At 39.6% G+C, this 9,810-nt stretch overlaps 1 protein-coding gene and 1 pseudogene across 1 annotated transcript in view; one reads left to right on the forward strand and one right to left on the reverse strand.

Moving 5' to 3' along the window:
• MTF2 (metal response element binding transcription factor 2) overlaps positions 1-9,810 on the reverse strand; it is a 69,312-nt gene that overhangs the window by 46,069 nt on the left and 13,433 nt on the right. The gene's annotated exons all lie outside the window — the stretch shown is intronic.
• On the forward strand, positions 7,285-8,325 carry LOC105978261 (annotated as a pseudogene).

The following is a 9,810-nucleotide window of genomic DNA, read 5'->3' on the forward strand; positions in this document are numbered from 1 at the left end:
AGTGGGAAGGGAGGGGGAAAAATGAGGACCTGGTGCCAGGGGCTTAAGTGGAGAGCAAATGTTTTGAGAATGATGAGGGCAATAAATGTACAAATGTGCTTCACACGATTTATGTATGGATTGTGATAAGAGTTGTATGAGCCCCAATAAAATGATTTAAAAAGAAAGAAAAAAATAAATAGAGGCAATTTCCATGAGTTAAATGCGACTGCCCCAACATAGGACTCACCTCCCCAGTAGAAACATTCAGCCCGTTAATGTGCTTTTGAGAATTTCCCTCTTCTCTGGTGACCCCAATCAGCCATGACACCACAACCATGTCTCCAGTAAGCCTGTCACTTACTACTACTCAGTCTACAATGCAGCACTTGGCACCTCCCACTAGAGAAACCATCTATCCACAAAGGCAAGAGTTTGCAATCACAGAAAAAGACTAGCACTGCTAAGAAAGAACGGGAAGAAAATCTATTCTTGGGCTGTCTTGACCAAAGTCATCTTTCTCTTGCTCTTCCCCACAATTTCTTTGTTTGAGAAAAGTGGCAGATAAAAAGGTTTTTTATGAATGGATATATTGGATTGTATTGGATTGTCAATAAAACTATTATAATTTTTTAAATAAATGAAAAATCAACTGCAAGAAACCTAAAAAATTTTTATTTTTCCCACAAATGTTCTGAAGCCCCTGCGCATGTAAGTGAACTGCAGGTAAAGGATACAATGAGTCTAACAAAGGTGTTATTTTGGGTGGGTCCTCAAATTCATGAAACCTAGCAAGACCAAAATGGGACCCCAGTCTAAGAACAGAAAAGAATCTACTTTAAGCTATGGGGCAAAAATTCTTTAACTCTTCAAGTAAGTACAGTAAAATGAATTGGAACTGACTACCTTCTTTCTAGTTGAGACTTCCTTGGCAGTAAAACCTAAAATGAAACCAAAGTTGGAACTATATGACAGAAAACATAAACAAGCTGGCTCTACCACAGTTCTTTAATTTTTTCAAATATAGTACATACATAGTTTTTTTAAAGTCAAACCATACACAAAGGATTAAAATGAAAAGCAATGGTTTCCCACCCCATCCCTGCTCATATTTCAACTCTGCTTTCTAAAGGCTGGTGCTTTTTAACTCCTTCAGCTATTTCTATAGGAAGCTACCTCCCTATTTCTAAATAACATGTTTATGATAAATTTCAGGTCCAACATCTTGTTATTTTATATCTTACACCAACTCCTACAAATCGTAATGGACTATTTTCTATCAATAGAGAATTTTCCTATATTCAGCTACAGCGGTTACTAATTACCATGCAGTTGATTCTAATTCATGGTGATCCCATGTGTTAAGTAGAACTAATCCACAGGTTTACAAAGTTGTGATTTTTCAGAAGCTGGCCTGTCAACTCATCCCAAGGTGCCTTTGTAAACTAGTAAAGACCTTAACCATTTCCATCAAGCAGGAACTACTTCCTTATTGTGCCTTTGTAAACACTGATCACTGCAAAGTAGTATTAATATTTTAAAATTAAATACTATTAAATAATCTTTGATTTATGTGTCTTGGTTGCCACTTGTTTCAAATTATTAAGGGTGTCATTCCAAACCCCTTTTTCCACAGATAATTGTCCCTTCTAGATTTCTCTATGGTCCTGTACTAATCTGGTTCATGGCATGCAAGATGCTTGTCATCTTGGATGTTCTCTTATCACTTAGTTTTCTGGCTCATATTCTCCTTTTGCTGAAACAGTGGCTTGCAATACATTTTTAAACCCCTATGGTGTCTAAAATTATCTCAATACTACCCTCACAGGTGACTCAGTTTCTTGGGTATAAAATATGGGGATTCAAAAAAGCTCATATTCTGTTTCCTTCTATAGTTATGTACAAATAACTTACTTACGAGCTATACAGAATATCATACCTCAAAGTATCGGTAAATATATTAGGCTGGGTTGTCTAGAAATACAAAATCAGTGGCACTTGTACACGTATGTACAAGAAAGAACTTTTTATCGAGATAATTCTGTACAATGTAAGGATCCCAGTCCAACTCAAGTACATAAGTCCAATGGTAGTCAGAGACCTCTTCAGACTCGTGTGCATACTGGCTGATGATGTAGAAAAGTGTAGCAGGATGAAGGAAGATCACAGAACAGTGGATGCAGTCGAGGATCTAAGGTCAGCGGAAACTTGGCAAGGCAGTGAGAGTTCTCAGGGTCGGGCAGGCAACCCACAGGGGACTGCCCCTGGAGATAGACCTAGAGTCCTAGCAAGCAGGAAGGCAGAGGAGCAAAGGGGGAGTTGGGGGGTGGTTCCCAAGTTTCTCTTTTTAAAAAAAAACACATCCTGAGAAACGATGTACAAATGCGCTTTACACAATTGATGTGTGTATGGATTGGGATGGCAGTTGTATGAGCCCCTAATAAAATGTTTAAAAAAAACAAAAAAAAAAAAACACATCCTCAAGGAGGCATCATCAGGCTATGACCTGATAAACAGGTTGGATACTACCCCTACACTTTCATACACATTCAAGCTAACATAAATCTAACTACCACAGTGAGGGTTAAAGAAATTAAGACATGCAAAGAGCTTTGAACAGTAGTTAGCTGCTATTAGCTGCTAGTTCTTTTACAACTGAATTTTAAAATTGCCTCCTTGAATAAATTTATTTTGAAAAAGCTCAAATACAAAAACAATAAATACTAATATATCTCTCACCTAGATTAATGAATAATCCATGTATTCTTTCCCTCTCCCTCTGAACCTGCATACACTCTGTTGTCTTTGGAAACTGCAGACATCACAGATCTTCATCCTTAAATTCTCAGTTTGAATCCTCTTAAAACTATCTTCTATATAACCACAGCAATCAACAAATTTCACAAAAATAAAAAATATTACCTAATATGAGTGAGCCTCAAAAGGTTCTTAGAAAAATTCATCGTTTCAATTCCATTGTTCCATAAACTTTTTAAAAGCCATCTCGAAAACACAGCCACCTTGGTGGGAGTTCATGAAGCACTGTGCTGATAGCCAGAGGTTGGCAGTTTGAACCCACCAGTCACTCCAAGGGAGAAAGATGAGGCTGTTGGGTTCCAGAAAGATTTACAGTCTCAGAAACACTCAATAGTTAAGGAGATTCTTTCTTGCCCTATAGGGTTGCTGAGTCAGAATATATTTGAATGCAGCAGGTTTGATTTGTTGTTTTTTGTTTGTTTTAATATACCTACAGGAAGGTTTCAAAAAGTTTGTGCAAAAATTCCATTTTTAATTACATCTGTACACAAACTTTTGAAGCTCCTGTATACAGTTCACATTCCTCCATTTAACACAAAAATGTTCTTAGCAGCTTTGTTAGAAATGCAGGATCTAAACAATGTTCACACATTTCTTTCGATTATCATGTCTCGACTCCATCAACTATCTTCTTGTGTTTTTTCTTTTTTTTTAATTCCGCTGTCGTGGTGGCATATTCCACATTCTGGACTATCTTTCTATTTCTTCATGATTAGTTAGGTTAAATAAACTGACATATGTGGTGCTATGTGTTTTGTTTCTCGTCTGCCTCTCTCTCTCCTCCATCTCTCATACTACTTACTCTACACAAAAGCAGTTGTACTTTCTGATGTTTTACAAATGTGTATCTAGCATCTAAGACTATGTACTACACAGAAGGCTTTAAATAAATATTAACTGGAAAAATAAGGAAATGAACTCTTCATAGCATATACATAGCACCACCTCAAAAATTTGAAATCTAGAAAAAAAGACAATATTTTCCAGAAAGTTTAAGTGCTTTAACTTGACATGCAAATTAATAAATGTACAAAAAAAGAAGACTCCAAAATATTATCATCATGTTCAGAAAGAACTACACAGGAAGGTCATTAGCTGACACACTCAAGCTCCTTCACTCACAATGTAGGGTCACATTTCAAAGGAAAAGGAAGCTGTAAAACATGAAATTCTCCAACTTTCTCCCTAAATTCTCCAATTTTCTGCCTAAATTCATCTTTTAAAAGCACTTGCCTAACCCACCTCTCTAAAAAGGGTATGCCTCTCCTCTTCAATCCTAGAGTACTCACATCTTCAAGAACCACTTGAAAGTCATCTTTATTTTAAATCTTCTCGTCTCCAAGTCTCTTTGGTGCAAATCTGCCACAACCAAATTAAAATTTATAAAAAATAACACAAACCTTTACTAATTACTTTTCCATTTTTCTCAATCTTTTCACCAATAAACTTAGAAAAATGCTTTCTACTTATTCAATTACTACAATCTGACATCTGTCCAGATCTAAACATATCGGACACAAGACCTCCAAAGACCAAATGGTGCAATTCCAGGTCTCATTCTACCCATTCTTTGCATGATAATTGATGATCATAACCTACTTCTTGAAACCCTCTTCCCTTGATTTCTGAGATGCCTGTCACTTGTAGTACATGTGACTGATCACTGTGATTTTCAGTACCGATTCTTCCTCCTCTGCCTACTCTTTAAAGGTTAACAATTGTCTACTATTCCACCCTTTGATTGTCCAAAAGTGGTTATGTTCTCATAACACTTCACTTAGCTTCTGTTAACAATTTCTAAATGTCCTATCTGCAGATCTATCCTATCTCACACAATCCAGGATAGTTATTTCCAACTGTCTACTAGACAGCTTGACCTGGATTCCCAAACATTCTGAACATAAAACTGAATTAATCTTCCCCAAACTTCTCCCTTTCCTCCAATCAAAAAACATTGCTGGCAACACAACTTACTTTAGTCTGGGAGGGACAATGATCAAAAGAATAAAGTCTAAAATCCTTCAAATAATAAAATGCTTTCACAAGCTAACTCCACTCACAAATCCTTCTCTCTAGCCTCCTTTGCAACAGTCCAACAATCCCAATTAACTGCTCATTACTACTACTCCTCATCTAAGAGAGGTTTGTTATCAAGAAGCAGACCGTAACAGGCTTTCACTGCCATTATTTAGAATTTATATGCCAGTATTTCCCTTTTTTTTGTCCCACCTTGGCCGAACACTCCTGACGTCCCCATTAAGTTAGCAGCTCATTTTGGTGGTAGTTTTCTTTCCTTTTCATTTCCTGTCTCTAAATCTCCAAATGTTTCTGAGATGCCTCCAGTTTTCCTTTGAACTTTTTACTGTGAATTAGCTGAAGTTTTATAGAGCATCTCAACAATTCAAGCACTTTTTTGCCCCCAAAATCATCGCAATTCCTTCCAAATCCTACTGCCTCCCAGTGTTTGCTATTTCTATTCCTCCTTTCCTAACCGGCTTTAGGTAAATGCTCCCCTTTTGATCTTAAATGGCTGATTATTCTAACATGGGGCGAGTTCCATTTCAGGGTAGTGGGCAGTGTTCCTGGTACATCTCGTTCATCTGGTCTCAGAACTGTAGAGGCTGGGGGGTCTGTTAGACTACTGGACTAATTTTTTCATTACTCTTTCCTTTAGACGGGAAAACCAATCATTGCAACTTAGATGATCACCAAGTTGGGTTTGTTTTTTTAATAAATCATTTTATTGGGGGCTCTTACAGCTCTTATAACAATCCGTACAGCAATTGTATTGAACACATTTGTACAGATACTGACATCATTTTCAAAATATTTTTTGTTTGCGCCCTTGTTAGCAGCTCCTCTTTTTTACCTCCCTCCCCGCCTCCCCAACCTGATGGACCCATGATAAATTTTAAGTTATTATTTTCGTATCTTACACTGCCTGTTGTCTCCCTTCATCCACGATACTGTTGTTTGTCCCCCTGGGAAGTGGGAGAGAATTATATGTGGGTCATTGTTGTCAGCTTCCCATTTCTCCCCCTTTTCCCTTTCCCCTACCCTCAAGGCACTGCTTCTCCCACTGCTGTTCCTGAGGGGGTTATCTGTCCTGAATTCTGTGTGTCGAGAGCTCTTTATCTGTACCCATGCACATGCTCCAGTCTAGCCGGATTTGTAAGGATAACAAGCTTTTTTTTTTTTTTTGAACCCCGGATAACAAGCTTTTAAGACGCCAACTGCTACTCACCAAAGCAGGATGTAGAGCATTGTCTTTGTGAACTAGGCTATACAAACTGACTTCAGTGTCCCTAAGATTAGGGTTCTCATGTCCCAGACACAATGACTCATTTACCTAAGGTATTTGGCTATGTCTAAGAAGTTTTTTTCAAAAATTTGCCCCCTATGATCCACCATATCCATAGATATATTTGCAGGATGCCACCAATTTTGAAGAGCATTGCTGTACTGAAGCAGTGAGTGCTAATGACAAACAGACATGAATACAGCACAAGATAGTACCTATATACTCGAGTATAAGCCGACCCAAATATCAGCCGAGGCACCTAATTTTACCACAAAAACTGCATTAAAAATGTGCTGAGAAACTCGGCTTCTACACGAGTATATACGGTTGTTAAAGGAAACATGACTGGGCATAGGACAACTCAGTTATATTATTTAAATAGTACAGGAAAGTTGATGGGTCAACTATGATGACCAGACATCACAAAGGGCAATCAAAAAAAAAAAGAAAAAGAACAGAATCAAGGACGCCTTCTTGCTTTCTTACTTAAATGATGACGTAGATAAGCATGTTATTCATGAGAAAAAATGAGTGTGAAAAATCAATAGCAAGGGTACAGGGTCTAGAGCAGTGGTTCTCAACCTTACTAATGCCGTGACCCTTTAATACAATTCCTCATGTTGTGGTGACCCCCAACCATAAAATTATTTTCGTTGCTACTTCATGTAATTTTGCTGTTATGAATCGTAATGTAAACATCTGATATGCAGGATGTATTTTCATTGTTACAATTTGAACATAGTTAAAGTGTAGTGACTAATCACAAAGACAATATGCAATTATATATTGTGAAATATTTATTTCTAAGTACAAATAAATGAAATTCTGTCTTGAAGCATGGTGTAGCATGGGTAACAGTCTTCACGCCAGGTACTTGTATGTGGGTGTATCTGCATGTGGGTGGACCTGCCTGGAGCGGGATAGAGAAGCAGTGTCTCAGTTCCTAAGACCATCAGAAATAGGTGTTTTCCAATGGCGACCCCTGTTAAAGGTCATTTGACCCCCAAAGGGGTCTCGACCCACAGATTGAGAACCACTGGTCTAGAGTATCTATACTATAAAAAAATCTACTTTGTATCAGTGCTGAGGATGGGAGTAGAAGTGAGCTTATAAACAGTATACCTGGCTTCCTCTCTGCTCCTCACCTTACTCTCACAACCTGCTTGCCACCCAGAGCACCTTCCACCATGGCCTCTTCAGCAAGTTCCCACTTGAACAAAGGCACCAAGCAGGTGTATATAACTCCACCTCTGGGCAAAAAAAGTCCAAGACATGTACATTTGGATCAATGGCAGAGAAGAACTACATTGCAAAGCCCGCACCCTGGACTAAGAGCCCAAGTATGTAGAAGAATTGCTTAAGTGTAATTTTGATGGCTCCAGTACTGTCCAGTCTGAAGGCTCCAACAGTGACGTGTTATCTCTTCCCTGCTGCCATATTTTAGGACCCTTTCTGCAAGGACCCCAACAACCTTGTGCTCTGTGAAGTCTTAAGGGCACTAAAAGTCTGCAGAGACCAATTTAAAGCACCCCTGTAAACAGATAATGGAAAAGGTGACCAGCCAACACTCGTGATTTGAAATAAAGCAGGAGTACACCCTCGTGGAGACAGATTGGCATCCCTCTGGTTGCCTTCCAATGGCTTTCCTGGACCCCAAGGTCCAGTGTGGGGGCAGACACAGCAGGGATATTGTTGAGGCTCACTATCGGATCTCCTTGAATGCTGGCATCAAGTGTGGCAGGACAAATGCCAAGATCATGCTTGTCCAGTGGACGTTTCAGACAGAAACCTATGAACGAATCAATGTGAGTGATCATCCCTGGGTGGTGGTCTTTATCCTGCACTGTGTGTGAAGCTTTGGAGACATCACAGCCTTCAATCCTAACCCCGTCCCTGGGAAACAGAATGGTACAGGCTGTCATGCCAACTCCATCAATAGACTAGGCAAGTGACACCAATACCACACCGTACCTACGACCCAAAGGTGGGCCAGATAACACCCAGTGCCTCACTAGGTGCCATGAAACTTCCATCCATCAACGACTTCTCTCTGCCAGCATAGTCAACCAAGTGCCAGCATCCACATTCCTCAGACTGTTGGCCAGAAGAAGGGCTACTTTGAAGACAGCCGCCCCTCTGCCAACAGCAACCCCTTCTCAGTGCCAGAGCAGGCATCGACACGAGTCTTCTCAACGCTACGCAATGAGCTCTTCCAATACAAGAACTAAGCTGACTAGACCTCTAGCCATCAAGCCCCTCCCAGCTCTGCATCCTACACCCACTTACCCCTCTCCTACTAGTTCCTACTAATTGTAACTCAAAAGCAGAATATCAAGGTCTTTTTTATTCCTCGTGCCCAATTAATATAACACTTGCCTTTTGGGTATGAGGGGTCATATTAATCTCTTCAACCAACCTCCTTTTTGTTCCCCCTCTTTCAAGCTTTCTGAAAGACTGGGGAGTAGTGTGTTGGTGGGGCCGGGGAACCATTAATCCGGTGTATTTGTCCAGTAAGTATAGCTATCCTAAAAGTGCTTGTGAAGAGGAGAGGGCTTCTTTGAGGTGGCTGGAATTGGGGGTAGAGCCTGACTTATACCTGACTTAGAATTAGGCCATGATTTCCTTCTTTGGGTGGGAAATTTCATTTCTTAAAAAGAAATAACTAATTTTACATTAAAAACGGAGACTTACAAGAGGGAAGGGAAGGGCCAGGAAAGGAAATGCCCTTGGTCACGAAGACCTTGCTTAAGGCAAACTGCCTTGGCCTAAAGCTTAAACTCAGAATAAAGTGGATATACCCTCACCTTATGAGAAGACAAAGTTCCTACTGCTTGGTGCTCCATTTATTAACACAAGGCAGAGGAGTATTTTTATATTTAAATGTAACATAGATGATAGATAGATAGATAATGAGACTTTTTTTTTTTTTTTAAAGAACATCACTTAGGAAACAGGTAAAAGTCAAGGTCTCCTTTTGAGAATGAATGGGACAGGCAAGGCACTAGGGGGCTTCTCTGGCCACCCTGCTGGAGTAGGAGCTGCTCATTAGCAGGTAGGTCACCAGCAGCAGTCACCAGAGGCCCAGTGGATTTGGTTTCTGGCATTTATAGGATTTGGGCATGTTACTCACAAAGGGATCTGGGGTTATTTTCTAGTGGGAGTAGCATGTCACTAAAGCAGGCCTTTTGAAATATTAAAAAAAAAAATCTTTTTATTATTTATCTCCCTTCTTTTTCAGAGTAACTCAAATTTTGCCAGGAAAATTGGCAGTCTCCTCTGCTCCTAAAACTTTGCTGGCATGATTAGCAGCTGGGAAAAGAAGAAGAATGGGAAAACAGGGGAAGACGACGACTCGACTCACAATAAAACTATACAGAAAGAATTAAGGAGGCAAATGAGTGTGAACATTACAAAATAAATCCTTTCATATTTTTGCAAGGTGGGAAGTAGAAGGAAGGTAGTTCTCCACATTTTACCCTAAATTAAACCTTGCCATGGTGGCATAGAGGGTTACACATTGGGTTGCTAACTCCAAGTCCAGCAGTACAAAACCACCAAAGTATAAACAATACCTAATAAATATTGCATGAGGAGCAGGTGTGTGTGTGTGTGTGCGTGGGGGGGGGTGTTACTAAAAGAAAATTTCCCCAAATGAAGGTTGAACATGATAGTGGGACAAGAGGAAAGCACTAGGAGGCAAAGGGCATTTATAG

This window comes from Echinops telfairi, unplaced genomic scaffold, assembly GCF_000313985.2.
Source record: "Echinops telfairi isolate 266 unplaced genomic scaffold, ASM31398v2 ScPeMD7_443;HRSCAF=831, whole genome shotgun sequence".
Classification (NCBI taxonomy): Eukaryota; Metazoa; Chordata; class Mammalia; order Afrosoricida; family Tenrecidae; genus Echinops; species Echinops telfairi.